Source organism: Loxodonta africana, chromosome 11 (genome assembly GCF_030014295.1).
Source record: "Loxodonta africana isolate mLoxAfr1 chromosome 11, mLoxAfr1.hap2, whole genome shotgun sequence".
In the NCBI taxonomy this organism is placed as follows: Eukaryota; Metazoa; Chordata; class Mammalia; order Proboscidea; family Elephantidae; genus Loxodonta; species Loxodonta africana.
Genome location: NC_087352.1, coordinates 10,382,533 through 10,405,658, shown reverse-complemented (window position 1 = coordinate 10,405,658; position 23,126 = coordinate 10,382,533). Strand labels below are relative to the sequence as shown.

The 23,126-nt window shown below is 40.9% G+C and overlaps 1 pseudogene; it reads left to right on the top strand.

The window, feature by feature from the left end:
- Nucleotides 1-5,588: 5,588 nt before the first annotated feature.
- On the top strand, nt 5,589-18,511 carry LOC104845551 (procollagen galactosyltransferase 1-like; annotated as a pseudogene).
- The last annotated feature ends 4,615 nt before the right edge of the window (nt 18,512-23,126 follow it).

Genomic DNA, 23,126 nt, shown 5'->3' with positions numbered 1-23,126 from the left:
AGAAATAAAAGGTATCCGGATTGGCAAGGAAGAAGTAAAGTTATCACTATTTGCAGATGACATGATTATATACACAGAAAACCCTAAGGAATCCTCCAGAAAACTACTGAAACTAATAGAAGAGTTTGGCAGAGTCTCAGGTTATAAAATAAACATACAAAAATCACTTGGATTCCTCTACATCAACAAAAAGAATATCGAAGAGGAAATCACGAAATCAATACCATTCACAGTAGCCCCCCAAAACATAAGATACTTAGGAATAAATCTTACCAAGGATGTAAAAGACCTATACAAAGAAAACTACAAAGCTCTACTACAAGAAATTCAAAAGGACATACTTAAGTGGAAAAACATACCTTGCTCATGGATAGGAAGACTTAACATAGTAAAAATGTCTATTCTACCAAAAGCCATCTATACATACAATGCAGTTCCGATCCAAATTCCAATGTCATATTTTAAGGGCATAGAGAAACAAATCACCAACTTCATATGGAAGGGAAAGAAGCCTCGGATAAGCAAAGCATTACTGAAAAAGAAGAAGAAAGTGGGAGGCCTCACTTTACCTGACTTCAGAACCTATTACACAGCCACAGTAGTCAAAACAGCCTGGTACTGGTACAACAACAGGCACATAGACCAATGGAACAGAATTGAGAACCCAGACATAGATCCATCCACGTATGAGCAGCTGATATTTGACAAAGGACCAGTGTCAATTAATTGGGGAAAAGATAGCCTTTTTAACAAATGGTGCTGGCATAACTGGATATCCATTTGCAAAAAAATGAAACAGGACCCATACCTCACACCATGCACAAAAACTAACTCCAAGTGGATCAAAGACCTAAACATAAAGACTAAAACGATAAAGATCATGGAAGAAAAAATTGGGACAACCCTAGGAGCCCTAATACAAGGTATAAACAGAATACAAAACATTACCAAAAATGATGAAGAGAAACCCAATAACTGGGAGCTCCTAAAAATCAAACACCTATGCTCATCTAAAGACTTCACCAAAAGAGTAAAAAGACCACATACAGACTGGGAAAGAACTTTCAGCTATGACATCTCCAACCAGCGCCTGATCTCTAAAATCTATATGATTCTTTCAAAACTCAACCACAAAAAGACAAACAACCCAATCAAGAAGTGGGCAAAGGATATGAACACACATTTCACTAAAGAAGATATTCAGGCAGCCAACAGATACATGAGAAAATGCTCTCGATCATTAGCCATTAGAGAAATGCAAATTAAAACTATGATGAGATTCCATCTCACACCAGCAAGGCTGGCATTAATCCAAAAAACACAAAATAATAAATGTTGGAGAGGCTGCGGAGAGATTGGAACTCTCATACACTGCTGGTGGGAATGCAAAATGGTACAACCACTTTGGAACTCTATCTGGCGTTATCTTAAACAGTTAGAAATAGAACTACCATACAACCCAGAAATCCCACTCCTCGGAATATACCCTAGAGATACAAGAGCCTTCATACAAACAGATATATGCACACCCATGTTTATTGCAGCAAAAAGCTGGAAGCAACCAAGGTGTCCATCAATGGATGAATGGGTAAATAAATTGTGGTATATTCACACAATGGAATACTACGCATCGATAAAGAACAGTGATAAATCTCTGAAACATTTCATAACATGGAGGAACCTGGAAGGCATTATGCTGAGCGAAATTAGTCAGAGGCAAAAGGACAAATATTGTATAAGACCACTATTATAAGATCTTGAGAAATAATAAACCTGAGAAGAACACATACTTTTGTGGTTACGAGGGGGGGAGGGAGGGAGGGTGGGAGAGGGTTTTCTTATTGATTAATCAGTAATTAAGAAATGCTTTAGGTGAAGGGAAAGACAACACTCAATACATGGAAGGTCAGCTCAATTGGACTGGACCAAAAGCAGAGAAGTTTCCGGGATAAAATGAATGCTTCAAAGGTCAGCGGAGCAAGCGCGGGGGTCTGGGGAACATGGTTTGAGGGGACTTCTAAGTCAATTGGCAAAATAATTCTATTATGAAAACATTCTGCATCCCACTTTGAAATGTGGCATCTGGGGTCTTAAATGCTAACAAGCGGCTATCTAAGATGCAGCAATTGGTCTCAACCCACCTGGAGCAAAGGAAAATGAAGAACACCAAGGCCACAGGACAACTAAGAGCCCAAGAGACAGAAAGGGCCACATGAACCAGAGACCTACATCATCCTGAGACCAGAAGAACTAGTTGGTGCCTGGCCACAATTGATGACTGCCCTGACAGGGAGCACAGCAGAGGACCCCTGAGGGAGCAGGAGATCAGTGGGATACAGACCCCAAATTCTCATAAAAAGACCAAACTTAATGGTCTGACAGAGACTAGAGGAATCCCGGCGGCCATGCTCCCCAGACCTTCAGTTGACACAGGACAGGAACCATCCCCGAAGACAACTCATCAGACATGAAAGGGACTGGTCAGCGGGTGGGAGAGAGATGCTGATGAAGAGTGAGCTAATTATATCAGGTGGACACTTGAGATTGTGTTGGCAACTCTTGTCTGGAGGAGGGATGGGAGGATAGAGAGAGAGGGAAGCCAGCAAAATTGTCAAGAAAGGAGAGACTGAAAGGGCTGACTCAAGAGGGGGAGAGCAAGTGGGAGTAGGGAGTGAGATGTATGTAAACTTATATGTGACAGACTGATTGGATTTGTAAACGTTCACTTGAAGCTTAATAAAAGTTATTAAAAAAAAAAAAAGGGAAGGGATAAAAAAAAAAAAAGCTTATATAAAACTTCAAGCCCATTAGCCTTGCTTTGAAGATACAATCCATTTGATTCCAGCCAGTTCTCTGTGGCTCATGAACAATACATCCCAGAGACAATGAACTTGGCTCTGATCTCAGAAAGCTGAGGTCCTAACCCAGGCTCCACCTCCTACTAGTTGGGTGACTACAGGTAAATGACTCATCTTTAAATAGGGAAAAAATCAGGACCACTTCACAGAGCCATGGTGTGTAATCATTCAGCATTAAAAATAAACAAATCTCAAAGAAATTGAAACGTAAGATTTTTTCCTGAGCAGTCATTCTATATGCATATACACAGACCGATTTGATTCCAGAAAAAGCAAATGGCTCGAAGTCAGTCAGTTATAATAATTCTTAAAAAGAGGAGAGGAGGGAAGAGTAGAGAAAAGAAGATCAAGCATTGGCCAATCTCAACATAACTGATTGAACCCTGGCCTCCCCTTTTACTGAGATCAAAAGATATCAGGTCACAAGGTGATCTCAGGCCTTTCACCCACCTTCAGCCATGCCTTCTGGAATTCACACTTAGCAAGCCTAGGTTCTGAAGAGGAAAGAAAAGATTAAAAACACTGGGTAAAAGAAAAACCATTAGCAGAATGAAATTTGTTTGGGGATTTCTTTTCAATGAATATTAGGTTTCATGGGTAAGAAAACCTTAAAATCAAAGTGTCCATTATGAATTTTTCTCTTTGACATTACACATCTGTACAAAACCCTTAGAATGGAACTTAGCAACTAAATCTTAACCCATGCCAGAGTGCACGTCACACACTCTACAATACGCGTAAAAATCTTTGTGGAAGAAGAACCCCAAGTCCTCCTCACATGGGGCTCTACCACCAGTATCCAAGGTGTCACAGCCTCCATCTCTGTGCAGTCTTTTTGGAGAAGCGGGGGCTGGTGAAAGAAAGGAGGCTGTGAATTACAATGATTGCTCACTGTCCCCTACATACCACAGTTCATTTTCCTCACTCTGACCAGCAAGAAGCAACTCCCTCCTTCCTAAGAAAAGAAGTCAGAGGGGATCCAGGAAGATCCCACTTCCTGTATGACTGAGAGAGAGGGGCCAGGTCCACTGCAGTTGAAGCTCTGACTGCATGCCTGATTCAAAGTTGGAAAAAAAAAAAAAAACATACAGGGTTCATCCCAACAGTTAATCTGTATGCACTCCAGAAGGTCCCTGTTAAGGAAAAACAGGAGGGCCCAATGTGGGGCAGTTACAATGAGGTTTTTTTAAATTGTGCTTAAAATGTACACATTAAAACTTTCGACAATACACTAACCTACACATTTACAATTCACTGTCAATGGAAACTCTGGTGGTATAGTGCTTAAGTGCTACAGCTGATAGCCAGAAAAAAGGTCAGCAGTTCCAATCCACCAGGCACCCCTTGGAAACTCTATGGGGCCGTTCTACTCTGTCCCATAGGGTCCCTACGAGTAGGAATCGACTGGGCAGCAACGTTTTTTTTTTTTTTTTTTGATCATTGATTAAAGTTTTACAATAAAGTTGTTAAGGAGAAAAAGTGGAAATGTAATAGAAAATACTCCTTTTGCTAATATTAATTGAATTGTTAAACCATGCCCCCTTTCTGAGATCACCTGGCAGCAGGATATTAAGTGGTCTCTAGCCTGGCCAACCTCCCACTGATTTGCACAATTCCTCAGGTATAGTCTGCAGGTTTTAAAATAAGGAAGTACCTCAACTGCTCAGGAAATTTTCAAGGGCTAGAATTCTCCCCTCAGGAAGCAGGGCAAAGATTAATTTATGTTTTGGTGAACTTAAATTCTTTGCACAATCTTTAAAAGAGGTTTTGGTTAACCAGTGTCTTATCACCCAGGGGTATGCAAAGGAAGGCTTACTCACTGTGTCCTTCAGAGCCTTGGTTTCCTAACTATTAACAGGAACTCTATGGGAGTGCTTCTCAGGAAATTAAAACACGTACTAACAACCAGAGGTCGCCATGACTTGGAATCAACACACACTTGGCAACCAGGTTTTTTATGGGTAACAATGAGATATCACCATTCACCACGTGTCAGTAACTGTTTTGACTTTTATTTATACTGCCCATAAAAAAAAAAAAAAAAACAATTGCCGTGGAGTCAATTCCGACTCATAGCCACCCTACAGAACAGAGGAGAACTGCCCCATAGTTTCCAAGGTGTGCCTGGTGAATTCCAACTAGCAAAACTTTTTTGGTTAGCAGCTGCGGCACTAAACCACTACACCACCAGGGTTTCCTTATTTATACTATCTCTTTTAATTCACAAAACAATTCTATTATGAGCGTACTTCTTGTTTGCCGAGGAGTCGATTTTGATTCAGAACAATCCTATAGAACAGAGTAGAACTTCCCCATTCGGTTTTCTAGGCTGTAATCTTTACGAGAGCAGATTGATCACCAGGTCTTTTCTGCCGAAGAGCGGCTAGTGCATTTGAACTACCTACCTTTGTTTTACCTTTCGGTTAGCCGCCAAACATTTAACACTGCGCCACCAAGGCCCCTTCACGAAACTACTAATACTCCGTTTTTACCGGAGACACAGAGATGAGGAAATTCGCCCAATGCTGTACTGAGAAGAATTGACAGGGCGGGTACAAGGTGGAGGAAAGTGGACTGCGAAGCTGAGAGCCCGGGAGACTCTCAAATAAGGCGAGGAACGACCCGAGCCGTCCCCAACCCTGACGCGCGAATTGCCCCAAACAGAAAAGTCTCCAAAAGGGAAACGCAAACCATCGCCCTCTCTTTTTTCAAACCTCCGTTTGCGCCGCGATGTCTTTCCTGGTCGTTGCAGGTGCCAAACGCAGTTGCAAAAAGTTTGGAAGGGTCTGGACACCAAAACAAAAAAAAACAAACCCACTGCTGTCGAGCCGATTCCGACTCATAGCGACCCTATAGGACGGAGCAGAACTGGCCCATACAGTTTCCTAGGTGCGCTTGGCGGAATACCAACTGCCCACCCTTCGGTTAGCAGCAGTAGCACTTAACCACTACGCCACCAGGGTTTCCGAGAGATCTAATCACCACCACGAGGAAAAACATGGCAGAACCTTCACGTTCCTGGAGCATAAGTGCCGGTGACCGCGCACAGCTTCTGGACTACATTTCCCAGAATTCCGCACACCTGCCTGACGAACGGAAGTGCCCAGAAATCAGGGGAATATCCGTTTTAGGATCTCAGTAGAAGTCTGAAAAGAGGACGTAATAAATAGTGTAAGGAGCACTAGGGGTTCAGTGGTTATGCGTTCAAATGCTGATCCAAAGATTAGCAGTTCAAACCCATCTAGCTGTAACGCTGAGCCGAGAAAGACCTGAGATCTGCCCTAATAAAGGTCACAGCCAAAGAAGCTCTATGGAGCAGTTCTACTCTGTCACGTGGTGTTGCAAGAGTGGAAAATCAACAGGAGGGCACACAACAACAATGGTTAGTATAATTCGACAGTATGAGGCTAGAGTTTAAAGAATGGGCGAGGCAGAATGGTTTGGGAAGAGCATTGAGGAGCAAGGAAAATACCAATTCCCATTGATACCACTAATTTGGCAGGAAAAAAACTGCTAATGAGAGGTCCAAAGGGGAAGCAGTGACCTCATTTTCCCCACTTTAAAAGGAGAAAATACCAAATTTCAGAAAATTAATACATTACCCAACATCTCCAAGCAAGTGTAACTACTGAAGACATTGGCATTAGGGTCATTCTTGAACCAAAAAGTCTATGATTTATTCCAAGAACACTCAAGAGAATTCTGCAGGTGAGAGATGATGTTTTAGTGCTAACATTTTTTAAACCCTTTGTTTGTTTAAAAATCTACATTTTATTCAGTAATTTTAATACGTATAAGTTGAAACAAATTAAAAATACTATAAAGCAAGATAAGAAAAATTCCACCTTAAAATACTGCTTGAAGTTAACCAGATGCATTTTGTCTCCAAAAATACACGTCTTCCCACTACATATTTCTTTTTCAAAAGTGAAATCATAAAAAATCACATGTCGTGTGCCTATTTTTCTAAACTCAGTGTAATCTAGGTATTTTCTAATGTCAATCATTAGAAATCTAACTTCTCCCAGTCAGTGGCTGCATAGTGCTGCATTAAACAGCTTGAGAAAGGAAAAAAAAAAAAAAAAAAGGTAGTCTCTGACGTCCAAAAGCTGGCTTGGCACTGCACTCATGGCTGTTGTTAGGTGCCGTTGAGTCAATGCCAACTAAAAGTGACCCTATGTACAATAAAATAAAACACTGCCCAGCCTGTGCTATCCTCACAATCATTGTTATGCTTGAGCACATTGCTGCAGCCACTGTGTCAATCCATCTCGTTTTCGCTGACCCTCTACTTTACCAAGCATTATGTCCTTCTTCAGGGCCTGATCCCCCCTGATAACATGTCCAAAGTATGTGAGACATAGTCTTGCCATCCTTGCTTCTAAGGAGCATTCTGGTTGTACTTCCTACTTCCAAGGCAACTCACAGCTAGGTCATATTGTTATTGGACATAAGTCATCCCACAGAGTACCCACTTAAGCTAAGGTTTCTGTGAGACCATGCTAAAGTGAGACAAAACAAGGCCATGTCATAATGTCCCTTAAGTAGAGACTAAAATAGGTCACTGTGCCTACACAAAATACCAAACATTCCCTTCTCTTGGCTAAATGAATGACTGCTATCTTTACTAATAACAGCTTCATCTTTCCTAGAGTAGGTTCCAACTCATAGCAACCCTATGTACAACGGAAGGAAACACTGCCCCGTCCTGTGCCATCCTCGAAATTATGTTTGAGCCCATCGTTACAGTCACTGTGTCAATTCATCTCATTGAGGGCCTTCCTGCCTTCGCTGACTGTCTGCTTTACTAAGCATGATGTCTTTCTCCAGGGACTGGTCCCTCCTGATAACAGGTCCAAAGTATGTGACACGAAGTCTCACCATCCTTTCTTCTAAGGAGCATTCTCATTGTACTTCTTCCAAGACAGAATTGTTTGTTCTTTTGGCAGCCCATGGTGTATTCAATATTATTAGCCAACATCATAATTCAAAGGTGTCAGTTCTCCTTCAGTCTTCCTTACTCATCACCCAGCTTTCACAAGCATATGAAGTGATTAAAAACACCTTGGCTTGGGTTAGGTGCACCTTAGTCTTCAAGGTGACATCTTTGCTTTTTAACACTTTAAAGAGGTCTTTCGCAGCTGATCTGCCCAATGCAATGCGTTATTTGATTTCTGGACTGCTGCTTCCATGGGCATTGATTATGGATCCAAGTAAAATGAAATCCTTTTCAACTTCAGTCTTTTCTCGGTTTGTCATGATGTTACTTATTGGCCCAGTTATGAGGATTTTTGTTTTCTTTATGTTGAGGTGTAATCCATACTGAAGGCTGTAGTCTTTGATCTTCATCAGGAAGTGCTTCAAGTCCTCTTTACTTTCAGCAAGCAAGCTTATGTCATCTGCTTATCGCAGGCTGTTAATGAATCTTCCTCCAGTCCTGATGCCTCGTTCTTCTTATACTCCAGTTCCTCGGATTATTTGCTCAGCATACAGGAGAGTAAATTAAAAGCTGTATTGTTTGTCTTAGTAGACCTTAACCAGCCTGTGTATAACTTTATCTTGGGTTATTTTATTGGAAAATTACTCCAATGCATAAGGAACTGAAAGGCCCTGGAATGGTGGCAATGACTTGAAGTTTTCAGAGAAATATACATTATCCCTTACTAAATAAAATGTAGCATATAATCAGAGTGGTAATTTAGCTCCTGCTAAGATTCCTCCATGAGGATGAAGAGGAAAGTTGAAGTGATAACATACACTATTCTGAAACCCGACAGTAATTCAGACTTTCATAGTCTCCAGGAAAAAAAAAAAAGTGAAGTAGTGGATATTAATCTTACACAACAGAGACAGAGCTGGGTAAAAGGAATAGAACAGGGCACAGTGCCATTTTCTGAAAGCCAACCCTACAAAGGGAGTTACATTCTGCCTGCCTACTCTACCCAGATAAGGTACTTCCACGGACTTTCTTTACTTCCTTGAGGTCTCTCTGAACTGCCAATCCATCAGTATGTTCAATGTAAAATAATAAACCATGTCCATGGCCAGTTCCTCTGGCAATTTCCATCCTCCATGACTGTGTATGTTCTAGAGAGCACTTATAACAACCTGATATTCTATCTAGGTCCTTTTTGTTTATTGTATGTCTTTCTGACTACAAAGCAGTACCAACGAGGATAAACATTTACACTGTTGACTACTGTATAACCACTGTTCAGAATAGTACATGGCACGTGCAAATGTTGAAGACATAAACAAATCTCTTTTGGACACTTTTGTGAGCATTAAGCCAAGTCACTGAAACAAAAGTTTTTCCAAGTAAGCTATCTAAAATACAAAAGGGTCAAGAAACCGCTTTTGCTGGGAAACTGAAATGCTGTACCCAAAACGGATACACCAATGGTGATGCTGCTGAGGGGAAAGTCAAAGGTGACAAGAATTGCATCAGTGATTCTTCTGACACTTTCAGATTCTCTCTCTGAAAGTAGATAAATTGACCGCTCACAACAGTTTTTCAAATTGAAGACTGCAGCCCATTAAGGTACTGTAAAACAAACATAAAAGAGTGTAATAAGCATGAAAAAAAGAAAAACAGGACAGGAAATACCAGAGCACAATCACAAGCAAGAAAGGTGTCAATGAGTAAATGATTCCTGAAGTCATATACAAGACTACATACACATGAACTCTTCCCACTGCATCAAATGAAAGATGCATTTCTGACTATGGGTTATGCTCAAAAACGTTAGAACAGTTTGGTTCAAGTACATATTAAGTCCTTAATTAAGTAAATAAAGTGGATAGTTGAAATGATCAGAAGTATAGGCAACACTCTGCTGTATGACTTATGTAACTCTCATTCTAAATCAGCCCCCTTTAGCATAGGCAACAGGAAACCGGGGATGGGGACGGTGGATACGTGGATTTGGACTGTGGGGGAGAAAATGGGGCAGCAGCTGTTGAATCTTTTAAAGGAAATTATGCTTGCTTGGTTATTGACTGAGACCTCAGGAAAGAGTCCCCCTCCCCCCCCCCCCATGGACGGCCTCTCTCAGAAGTAGACATCGGGATCCTCATACAAAAAGGATTGCTTTCCAGAAATGAACATGCTCCCTTACGGAAGGCTCTGAAAAGCCACCGTAAAAGTATGTTACTCAGCGTGGTCACAACCACAGTGTTTAAATGATTCCCTAGGATATGGGTCTAATGAACACGCAGAAAAACACGCCATGTTGTAATGGTGTTAGGTGCTAATGAGTCAGTTCCAACTCATAGCGACCCTATGTACAGCAGAAGGAAACACTGCCTGGTCCTGCACTATCCTCAAAATCACTGTTATGTTTGAGTCCTTTGTTGAAGCCATGTGTCAATCCATCTCTTTGAGGGTCTGCCTCCTTTTTTACTGACTCTCTACTTTAGCAAGTGTCTTATGCTGGGTTCTCTAGAGAAGCAAAACCAGTAAAGCATATAAATATATATAGAGAGAGGTTTATATCAAGGAAATGGCTCACACAGTTGTAGAGGCTGAAACATCGCAAATCTGTGGGTCAGTCTGGAGGCCTCTCCTGATTCACATAGCGTGGGCTGTCAAATCCAAGATCGGCAGGTTAGACAGCAGGGCTCTGGCTCACAAGCTGAGAAGACAAACGAATCCCAAGACTGGCAGGCAAGACAACAGGTAAGTTGCCAACTCAGATGGCAAGAACTGGAAGTCAGAAGAACAGAAGCCAGCTGCAGGACCCACAGTGAGCAAAAGCCCCTGAACCTTGCCAGAAAGTTCTCCTATATTAATGCAGACCACAGCCCCAGGGGAACTCCCTTTCAACAGATTGGCGACTCACAGCAGATCCTATCATGGAGGTGATCACATTATATCAAATCTTGTCATGGAGGTGATTACATCAATATATGACTCCCAAACTATATCATAACTCCAAACTACTAAGAATCATTGCCCAGCCAAGTTGACACACAGCTTCAACAACCACACTGTCATGGATTGACAGTGTATCAATTTGGCTGGACCATGATTTCCAGTATTGGGTGATTTTCCTCCATTTTATGATTGTAATTTTATGTTAAGAGGATTAGGGCGGGATTGTAACACCCTTACCCAGGTCACATCCCTGATCCAACGTAAAGGGGGTTTCCCTGGGCTGTAGCCTGCACCGCCTTTTATCTCTCAAGAGATAAGAAGGAAAAGGAAAAGAGAAAAACGGGGAGATCTCACACCACGAAGAAAGCAGTGCTGGGAGCAGAGCACATCCATTGGACCCGGGGTGCCTGTGTGGCGAAGCCCCTAGTCTGGAGAAGATTGATGGGAAGGCCGACAGAGAGAGAAAGACTTCCCTTGGAGCTGACGTCCTGAATTTGGACTTCTAGCCTACTAGACTGTGAGAAAATAAATTTATCTTTGTTAAATCCACCCACTTGTGGTATTTCTGTTATAGCACCACTAGATGACTAAGACACACACCAAACATGATATCCTTCTCTAGGGACTGGTCCTTCCTGATAACTTGTCAAAAGTACCTAACATGACTTTCACTATTCTTGCGTCCAAGGCACATTTTGGCTGTACTTCTTCTAATACAGATTTGTTCGTTCTTCTGGCAGTCCACAGTATATTCAGTATTCTTCACCAACATCATAATTCAAAGACATCAATTATTCTTCAGTCTTCCTTATTCATTGTCCAACTTTTGCATACATATAAAGTGATTGAAAATATTATGATTTGGGTCAGGCACATCTTAGTCCTCAGAGTGACATCTTTGCTTTTCACCACTTTAAAGAGGTCTTTTGCAGCAGATTTGCCCAATGCAACATGTCGTTTGATTTCCTGACTGCTGGTCCCACGGGTATTGATTGCGGATCCAAGTAAAATGAAATCCTTGACTTCAATCTTCTCTCCGTTTATCATGTTGTTACTTATTGGTCCAGATGTGAGGATTGTGAGTTCCTTAATGCTTAAGTGCAATCCATACTGAAGGCTGGAGTCTTTGATTTTAATCAGTAAGTGGTTTAAGTCTTTTTCACTTTTAGCAAGGAAGCATTCTCATCTTCATAGCACAGATTGTTAATAGTTTTCCTCCAATCCTTGTGCCACATTCTTATTCATATAGTCTACCTTCTCAGATTATTTGATCAGCATACAGATTGAATAAGTATGGTGAAAGGATACAACCCAGACACACACCTTTCCTAACTTAAACCATGCAGTATCCCCTTGTTCTATTTGACCAACTGCCTCTTGGTCTATGTACAGGTTCCACGCAAGCACAATTAAGTGGTCTGGAATTCCTATTCTTCACAATGTTATCTATACTTTGTCATGATCCACACAGTCAAATACCTTTTCATAGTCAATAAAACACAGGTAAACATCCTTCTGGTATTCTCTGCTTTTAGCCAAGATTCACCCAGCATCAGCAATGATATCCATTTCTAAACCTTTTCTAAAGATTTGAAATTATATTAAAAAAATTAAGACCAAAAAAATCAGGATATAACATGAACCAGGGACTACATCATCCTGAGACCAGAAGAACTAGATGGTGCCTCGCTACCACCAATGACTGCCCTGACAGGGAACACAACAGAGACCCCAAATTCTCATAAGACCAGACTTGATGGTCTGAGACTAGAAGGACCCCGGTGGTCATGGCCCCCAGACCTTCTGTTGCCCCAGAACAGGAAACATTCCCAAAGCCAACTCTTCAGACATGGATTGGACTGGACAATGGGTTGGAGAGGGATGCTGGTGACGAGTGAGCTTCTTGGATCAGGTGGACACTTGAGACTATGTTGGCATCTCCCGCCTGGAGGGGAGGTGAGAGGGTGGAGTGGGTTAGAAGCTGGTGAAAAGGACAAGAAAAGAGAGAGTGGAAGGAGAAAGCAGGCTGTCTCGTTAGGGGGAGAGTAAATTAAATAAAAAAAAAAAAAATTTTTTTTTTTTTTAATTGGGAGTGTGTAGCAAGGTGTATATGGGTTTTTGTGTGAGAGAATGACTTGATTTGTAAACTTTCACTTAAAACACAATAAAAATTATTTTAAAAAATCAGGATATAGTCATAGTAATGATATAATGATGCGATGGATTAATTACTTTTGTGTGTGGCCTTTCTAGCCATGGCCTTGTTACTCCCACTCAGGTGATTGTGTGATAGAGTAATTGTGGCCTACCAAGGGGATTGGTCAGTTTTGCCCTAAAAGAGAGCCAATTCCAGAGCAAAAAGTAGAGCCCACCACCAGCAGAGACCCACAGAAGATGGCACAGTGGGCTCCCTGGCCCACAGAGTGAGAAAGTTGAGTGCCTTTGGGCAGAGACTGAGGGCCACAGAGAATTTTACACCTGACCCACAAATTTGGGGCTTACCAGCTCCACAACCACATCAGCCACTTCCTTTATATGGTTCGTGAGTTCTGTGAGATATTGCAGGGAATTAGGGAACTCAAAGACAGCAGGGAGAGTACTGAGGTGAGAGGGAGTAGTTGATGTTAGAGATGATGGAATGGTACAGCAGCTTGGAAAAGTCAGACATTTGGGACATCTCTAACCTCTGCCTCATAGGAACAAGCTTGTGCTGATCCTTATAAAAGAAATTATTCGTTTAAATGATGATATTAAATGCCAGTTCATTATTCTTTTTTGACAATGTTTGGAAATCTCCATATTAAAAATGATATGAGGAAAACATTACGGTAGGTACGATACCAATTTTGTAAAACATGTACAAATAAGTAAATATACAAACATACACAAAGAACCACTAAAAAGAAACACGTTAGAACCTTCACCGTGTCTATCTCTACATCCTGGAGTAAAATGTAATTAAAAAATTTTTTTTTCTCTGTATGTTTTTTGTCTTCTGCACAATCATATTGTTCTATAAGAACACAGAATACTATTTTAAATAAGTGACTTGATTCTATTCAGTTCCCTGTGGCTCAAGAATAAATTGAGGCTATAAACTCAAGATTTAAACTCAGACTGCTTAGGTTTGAAATCCAGCTTGGACTCCTACCAGCTAGTGACAAGGAGCAAATAATTTATGCTTTTTATATCTCCTCATCTTTAGGATAGGGAAAACAAAAGTATCACTTCACACAGCTGCTGTGTGGCTAAATGCATTAATTTTAATAAAACACTGTGAAAGAGCACTCTGAAATTGAGGTGCTTGACAAAACTAAAATGGCTAACACAGGTCTAAATCAGACTTCATTTTGTCCTAGTCCCCTGCTTCTGCTTTTTTGAGTATGTGACCCATGATCACATTCTCGACCAAGATTAGCTAGTTCTGCAACATTCTGAGGTTGGCCATGCAGAACGTATTACAGAAAACAGAAGGAACAAGCTCTAGAAAGCAGGAAACCGTGGCTAGGTTGAGTATCCCAGCCAACATAAATTCTTGGGGAATGAGTCTTATGAGAGCATGTTCAACGTCGGCCAATCAAATGTACCCCTGTACCTTTTCCCAACTCTGTACTGAGTTCTGCAAAAATGTGTCTAAAAGGTGTGCACTTATGCTCCCTCTTCAGAACGCCATTTTGAAATTTCATTTTGGCGCTTCTGGATTTGCAAATCTTTGACTCTGAATAAAACTCTTCCTTTATTTTACAGAAATTCTCTCTCCTTTTTAACACTTCGGAGTTTTTTTTTTTTTCAGTTTAATTTTTATTGTAATGTATGTAACAAAATATTTCCATTTTAATTAGAATCACCGTGTTTTGCAACAATCACAATGTTTCCAAATTTTCTCATCACCCATGATAAAACAAAAATTATGTTGTCAATAGTAGAAATTGTTTGAAGTGTATTTAATAAATGATTTGCAAATCAGGGTAATATTTCGCCTACAGAATGAAAAATGTTCCCAAGTGGAAAGAACTTCTGCATATTCTTATATCTCATCTTTTCAACACTGCCATGGAAACTGGCCCAAATAGAACTGATAGACAACTTGTGGTCAGGAAGGAATTTACAGTGTTGTCTTGAAGAACAGTTAAAATAATTACTGATTTACCTTGAAACATAGCTCTAGTCTGACCTTGAAGTTTCTGTTTCTCGAAACTGACTGCATATAGATATTTCTTCAAAAGAATCCAATGCCCAAGGCCAATTGCTCTTTTCTAATTTATCTTCTTCTATTGTCTGTCTAGATCAAGCTGGACAATGAATAAGGAAGACTGAAGAATTGATGCCTTTGAATTATGGTATTGGTGGAGAGTATTGAATATACCATAGACTGCCAGAAGAATGAACAAGTCTGTCTTAGAATAAGTATAGCCAAAGTGCTCTTTGGAAGCAAGGATAGCAAGACTTCATCTCATGTACTTTGGATATTCAGGAGGGCCCAGTCCCTGGAGAAAAACATCACACTTGGTAAGTCAGTGAAAAAGTGGAAGACCCTTGACAAGATGGATTGACACTGGCTGCAACAATGGGCTCAAACATAGCAATGATTGTGAGGATGGTGTAGGATCAGGCAGTGTTTCGTTCTGTTGTACATAGGGTTACTATGAATTAAAATCTACTTGACAGCACCTAATAACAGCAATAACATTGTTTGATCCAATGGTGACTTTAGAAAACCACTTTCCTCAAGGCTCAAGTTTCAGACATCTCAGAGCAACGGCCTAGGTAGGTCACCTCAACCTCCATGAACCCCAGAAATTTGGATTCCAGGATTAAATTGTTTCTCGCTGATAACAAAAACTCTGTACCCCTTAAGAAATGCCTGCCTCTATCCCCCCACCCACCCACCCACCCACCTGCCTCTTATATTTTGGAGTCTTTTTATGGACAGCTTAGTACATGGGAATCCACGACTATTTTTCTCCATATATAGAAAGAAATCCTTAAAAATAACGGTGTTCAGAAGAAAATATTCTTTGATGGTTATGAGGGTAGGGAGAGAGGGAGGGGTTATTTACTAAGTAGATAGTACACAAGAACTATTTTAGGTGAAGGGAAAGACAACACACAATACAGGAGAGGTCAGCACAACTGGACTAAACCAAAAGCAAAGAAGTTTCCTCAATACTACTGAATGCTTTGAAGGCCAGGGTAGCAGGGAGGGTCTGGGGACCATGGTTTCAGGAGACATCTAGGTGAAGTGGCATAACAAAATGTATTAAGAAAACGCTCCACATCCCACATTGGTGAGTGGCATCTGGGGTCTTAAACACTAGCGAGCAGCCATCTAAGATGCATCAATTGGTTTTAACCCACCTGGAGCAAAGGAGAATGAAGAATACCAAAGACGTAAGGTAAATATGAGCCCAGGAGACAGAAAGGGTCACATAAACCAGAGACTACATCAGCCTGAGTCTGGAAGAACCAGATGGTGCCTGCCTACCACCGATGACTGCCCTGACAGGGAACACAACAGAGAATCCCTGATGGAGCAGGAGAACGGTGGGATGCAGATCTCAAATTCTCATAAAAAAGCCCATACTTAATGGTCTGACTGAGACTAGAGGATCCCGGAGGTCATGGTCCCCAGACCCTTTGTTAGCCCAAGACTGGAACCATTCCCGAAGCCAACCCTTCAGACAGGGATTGGACTGGACGATAAGACATAAAATGATACTGTGAGGAGTGAGCTTCTTGGCTCAAGTAGACACATGAGACTATGTGGGCAACTCCTGTTTGAAGACGAGATGAGAAGGCAGAGGGGGACAGGAGCTGGTTGAATGGATACGGGGAATACAGGGTGGAGAAGAGGTGTGTGCTGTCTCATTGGGGGTGAGCAGCTAGGTGTACATAGCAAAGCGTGTGTAAGTTTTTGTATGAGAGACTGACTTGATTTATAAACTTTCATTTAAAGCACAATGAAAAAAATAATGGTGTTCATCACTTGAAGTTTCGATATTTCACAGATATCGCTACTCTCCTAAATGTTTTATAGTATCAATCCATCATGTTTTTTCCCAAGATACTGATAAAGTGGTTATAAAAGTTATGTGGAGAAGCAAAGAGCTAGAAGAGCCAGTATAATCTGAAAGAATGGAATGAAAGATTTACAGTAATGTAGTGCAGTGTTTTCACAAGGGTAGACAAATAAGGAAAGAGAATAGAGATCAAAATCCAGATAAAAACAAACGCTAACTTAATGTGTGAAAAGAAAACTGCAGTAAAAAGGAGAAAAAGCTCTTTTCTGTATATATTCCTGGATCAACTGGATAACCGTATGGGAAACAATACTAATCATTATCTCACAGAACTCAAATATGCAAAATCCAAAAGGACAGCAGATTTAAATCTGAAAATTAAAACAACGATACTTTTAGGAAAGAAGCATAAGGAACAGCTTTGTTACCTTGGAGTAGGAAAAATTGCTTAACAAGACAAAAAAATCACAAACTATGAAATAAAAAATGGAAAAATTTGTTTTAAAGTTAAGAACCTTTGTTAATCAAAACACTGTTAATAGAGCAAAAAGGCAAAAAGTGAGAGATTTTTTAAAATATGTATCAAACAAAAACTCATTTGCAGTGATAAAAACCTGAATCAATAAAGAGAAGTAACCCAACACAAAAAAGGGCAAAATACTTGACTAAACAGTTCAGAAACAGGATGTCAGAATAGGCAATAGCACATTTGGACAAGAAAGGCTAAAATTAAAAAGACTGAAAAAACAAATGTTGACAAATACGCCAACACTTGCATGCCCCTGGTGGGAGAATAAACTGGTATAAAAACTTTGGAATACTATTTGTAAGTATCTACTAAAGTGGAACATATTCATACCCTATAACCTTTCAGTCCATCTCAGTGCCAAACCAGACACCAGACAAGATGGGCTTTGACAACGTCTTCGTGATCAACTTGAAGTGGCGGTAGGACCAGCGCGAGCACATACCGCGGGCACTGCGGGTGCAGGGGTTCGCCTGCCACCTGGTGGAGGCCACATATGGCAAACTATGAACACCAGCCAGGCGGAGGCCCTGGGCACTCAGACGCTTCCGGGTTACCAAGTCCCATACCACGGGCAGCTCCTCACCAAGGGTGAGCTGGGCTGCTTTCTCAGCACTACTCCATCTGGAAGGAGGTGGCGGACCAGGGCTGCAGAAATCACTGGTATTTGAGGATGATCTGCACTTTGAGATCTTCAAGAGGCGCCTGATGAACCTCATGTGGGATGTGGAGCAGGAGGGCCTAGACTGGGATCTCATCTACCTGGGCCGGAAGCTGATGCACGTGGAGCACTCCGAGAAGACCGTGACCCACCTGAGGAACCTGGTAAAGGCTGACTACTCTTACTGGATCCTGGACTACGTGCTGTCCCTGGAAGTCACCTGTAAGCTACTGTCTGCCAGGATGCTCGACAAGGTGCTGCCTGTGGATGAGTTTATGCCCATCATGTTTGACAAATACCCGGAGTCCGAATATGAGGCCCACTTCTCCTTCATTTTGTGATTGTAATTTTATATTAAAGAGGACTAGGATGCAATTGTTAACAGCCTTACTAAGGTCACATTCCTGATCAAATGTAAAGGGGGTTTCCCCAGGGTGTGGCCTGCACCACCTTTTCTCTTACAAGAGATAAAAGGAAAGGGAAGCAAGCAGAGTTGGGGACCTCATACCACCAAGACAGCAGTGCCAGGAGCAGAGCATGTCTTTTCGGCCTTGGGTCCCTGAGCAGAGAAGCTCCTAGTCTGGGGGAAGACTGCTGAGAAGGCCAACAGAGAGAGAAAGCCTTCCCCTGGAGTTGACGCCTTGATTTTGGACTTTTAGCCTACTTTACTATGAAGAAATAAATTTCTCTTTGTTAAATCCCCCCACTTGTAGCATTTCTCTTATACCAGCATTAAATAAGACACATGCTTTATGAAGTTATTACATGGAAAAATCAAACAAAAAGCTACTTTGCAGAAAAAAATCACTAAAGTGAGTATAGCCTTAAGAATTACCTTATGCATGCATAAACACAGAGACAAACTTATAAGTTTGATTATACAGTGAATGCTAAAATATGATTTTCCAGTACTGATGTTCGTATCCTGTAATTATGTCTATGCCATCATTTTAATGTTGTTAGGTGCCATTGAGTCAGTGCCGACTCATAGCGACCCTATGTACAACTGAAAGAAACACTGCCTGGTCCTGCGCCACCCTCACAATTGTTATGCTTGAGCCCATGTTGTAGCCACTGTGTCAATCCATCTCACTGAAGGTCTTCCTCTTTTTAGCTGACCCTCCACTTTACCAAGCATGATGTCTTTCTCCAGGGACCAGTCCCTCCTAATAACATGTCTAAATTATCTGAGATGTAGTCTTGCCATCCTTGCTTCTAACAAGCATTCTGGCTGTACTTTTCCAAGACAAATCTGGTCATTCTTCTGGCAGTCCATGGTATATTCAATATTCTTTGCAAACACCATAATTTAAAGCCATCAATTCTTCTTCATTCTTCCTTATTTATTGTCCAGCTTTCACACACATATGAGGTGATTGAAAACATCATGGCACACCTTAGTCCCTAAAGTGACGTATTTACTTTTTAACATTTTAAAGAGGTCTTTTGCAGCAGATTTGCCCAATGTGATACATCGTTTGATTTTTTGACTGAATCTTCCATAGGTGTTGATTGTGGATACAGGTTAAATGAAGTCCTTGACAACTTTAATCTTTTCTCTGTTTATCATGATGTTGCTTATTGGTCCAGTTATGAGGACTTCCTTTTTATGTTGAGGTGCAATCCATACTGAAGGCTGTGGTCTTCGGTCTTCATCAGTAAGTCCTTGAAGTCCTCTTCACTTTCAGCAAGCAAGGTTCTGTCATCTGCATATCGCAGGTTGTTAATGAGTCTTCCTCCAATCCTGATGCTGCATTTTTCTTCATACAGTTCAGTTTCTGGGATTATTTACCCAGCATACAGATTGAATATGTATGGTGAATGGATACAACCCTGACACACACCTTCTTAAACTTTAAACCATACAGTATCCCCTTGTTCTTTTTCAAAAGATTGCTTCTTGTTCTAAGTTCAGGCTCCTCATGAGTACGATTAAGTGCTCTGGAATCCCCATTCTTTGCAATGTTATCCTTAATTTGTTATGATCCACACAGTTGAATGCCTTGCATAGTCAATAAAGCACAGGTAAGCATCTTTCTGGTATTCTCTGCTTTCAGCCATAATCCAACTGACATCAGCAATGATATCCCCTGTTCCACATCCTCTTCTGAATCCGGCTTGAATTTATGGCAGTTCCCTGTTAATGTACTGCTGCAAATGCTTTCGAATGATCTTCAGCAAAATTTTAGTTGTGTGTGATGTTAATGATAGTTAGATAATGTCCACATTCTGTTAGATTGTTTTTCTTTGGAATGAGCACAAGTATGGGTCTCTTTCTGTAGGTTGGCCAGGTAGCTGTCTTCCAAAAGTTCTTGGCATAGATGAGTGAGCACTTCCAGCGTTGCATCTGTTTGTTGAAACATCTCAATTGGTATTCTGTCAATTACTGGAGACTTGTTTTTCACCAACGCCTTCAGGGCAGCTTGGACTTCTTCCTTCAGTACTATTGGTTCTTGACTATTTGCTACCTACTGAAATTGTTGGATGTCGACCAATTGTTTTTGATACAGTGACTGTGTATTCCTTCCATCTTCTTTTGATGTTTCCTGCGTCATTAATTTCCCTGTGGAATCCTTCAACATTGCAACATGAAGCTTGAATTTCTTCTTCAGTTCTTTCAGCTTGAGAAAGGCTGAGCATATTCTTCCCTTTTGGTTTTCTATCTCCAAGTCTTTACACGTTTCATTATAATACTTTGTCCTCTCGAGCTGCTCTTTGAAATCTTTTGTTCACCTCTTTTACTTCATCATTTCTTCCTTTTGCTTTAGCTACACTACGTTCAAGAGCAAGTTTCAGAGTCTCTTTTGACATCCATTTTGGACTTTTCTTTCTTTCCTATCTTTTTAATGGCCTCTTGGTTTCTTTATGATATCATTTCACAACTCGTCTGGTCTTTGGTCTTTAGTGTTCAATGTGTCAAACCTATTATTGATATGGTCTCTAAATTTAAGTGGGATATATATACTCAAGTTTGTACTTCAGCTCTTGTGCACTTAATCTAATTTTCCTCAACTTGAGCTTGAACTGGAATATGGGCAATTGATGGTCTGTTCCACAGTTAACCCCTAGCCTTGTTTTGACTGATATTTAGCTTTTCTATCATCTCTTTCCACAGATGTAGTTCTTTTGATTCCTGTGTATTCCATCTGGTGAGGTATAGTCAACATTCATATTTTTGAAAAAAGGTATTTGCAAAGAAGTCGTGGGTCTTGCAAAATTCCATCATGTGATCTCCAGCATCGTTTCTATCACCAAGGCCATATTTTCCAACTAATGATCCTTCTTGTTTGCAACTTTGCATTCCAATCACCAGTAATTATCAATGCATCTTGATTGCATCTTTTATCAATTTCAGACTGCAGAAGTTGGTAAAAATCTTCAGTTTCTTCATCTTTGGCCTAAGTGGTTGGTGAGTAAATTTGAATAAAAGTTGTATTAACTGGTCTTCTTTGTAGGCATATGGATATTATCCTATCACTGACAGCATTGTACTTCAGGATAGATCTTGAAGTCTTCTTGACAATGAACATATCATTCTTTTTCAATTTGTCATTCACAGCATAGTAGACCACATGATTGTCTTATTAGAAATGGCCGATAGCAGTCCATTTCAGTTCACTAATGCCTCGGATATTGATGTTTATGCATTCCATTTCATTTTTGACAACTTCCAATCTTCCTAGATTCATACTTTGTACATTCTAGGGTCCAATTATTAATGGATGTTTGCAGCTGTTTCTTCTCATTTTGAGTCATGCCACATCAGTAAATGAAGGTCCTGGAAACTTGACTCCATCTACATCATTAAGGTCAACTCGACGTTGAGAAGGCAGCTCTTCCTCAGTGCCTTCCAACTTGAGGGTCCCATCTTCCAACACTGTATCAATATTCCATGGCTATTCATAACATTTTCACTGGCCAGTTTTTTCAGAAGTAGACTACCAAGTCCTCTTTCCTAGTTTGTCTTAGTCTGCAAGTTCTGCTGAAACCTGTCCACCAAGGGTGACCCTGCTGGAATACCTGTGGCACAGCTTCTAGTGCCACAGCAACATGCAAGCCACCACAGTACGACAAACTGACATTTTAATGCCTTCAGGTTATTACTGAAATAAAACAAAACTAAGATTCCTGTAGATGAACATTTATATTCATTTGAAAAAAATTCAGTGATATCACTGATGTGGTATTAACTTTTTAAATCTTATAATCATATGATTTCCCAGATTAAAGAGAAGCCCATTATGCATCTCAATATACACTTTTTTTCCAAAAACCATGCATTGCTGCCAATAGAGACAATCATGTCAGTCCTGTCCCACATCTGATACAATTATCAAACAAGTTTGTTTTTGGTATTTGTTTCATGGTACGGGGGAAGAATACAGTATAGAGAACTTTAACAGTATTAATGTCCTTGAAATATGGCATAACCCCACCTCAGTTTAAAAAAAATAATAATGCTACAGCAATTAGAAGGTGCTTATATCAAACCTGGGTGAAAATGCAGAAAATCAGGTATCAATGATAAATGAAAGGTTGACAAAAAAAAATTGTCATCGATAATGCAGTGCAGTGAATTACTTTATACGGCCCTTCTAGCCATGAGCTTGTAACGCCCAAAAATGATTGGGTGGGACTGTACAAATCACTTATAAAGGTCCACCAAGGGGATTGGACACTTTTGCTAATGCAAATAAAGTGCATGGACGCCATGAGGGATGAGACCATGCAAGTATGGTGCATGGGGCCCTTGTAGGGGATTGATCAGATTTGCCACCCTGCTAGGCTTAAAGGGAGCCAACCTAAGAGGTTGGGTGGGGAGACCTCGCTACCACCAAGAGGAGGAGCCAGAAGCACAGTGCATGCTTTGGAACCAGTGTCCCTACATTGAGAACACCCTAGGCCTAGCAGACAGAGCCATAACACTGGGCATAGCGTGAGATAGCAAGAAGCAGTGGCAAGCACGGTACAGTCCAACAGCAGAGAAAGAGGCAGCAGAACCAGGAGACCCATACAAGATGTGCGTTGGGCTTCTGGTTCATGGAGTGAGGTAGAAAGTGGGCAGGCTGGCCCATGGAGCAAGAGCACTGAGCGCCTTCAGGCAGGAGGCTTTCTGGCAGAGTGGGATGACTCTGCACACTTGTTGGCAGAGGTAAAGAGCTTTGTAACACTTGCCAAGCAGGGC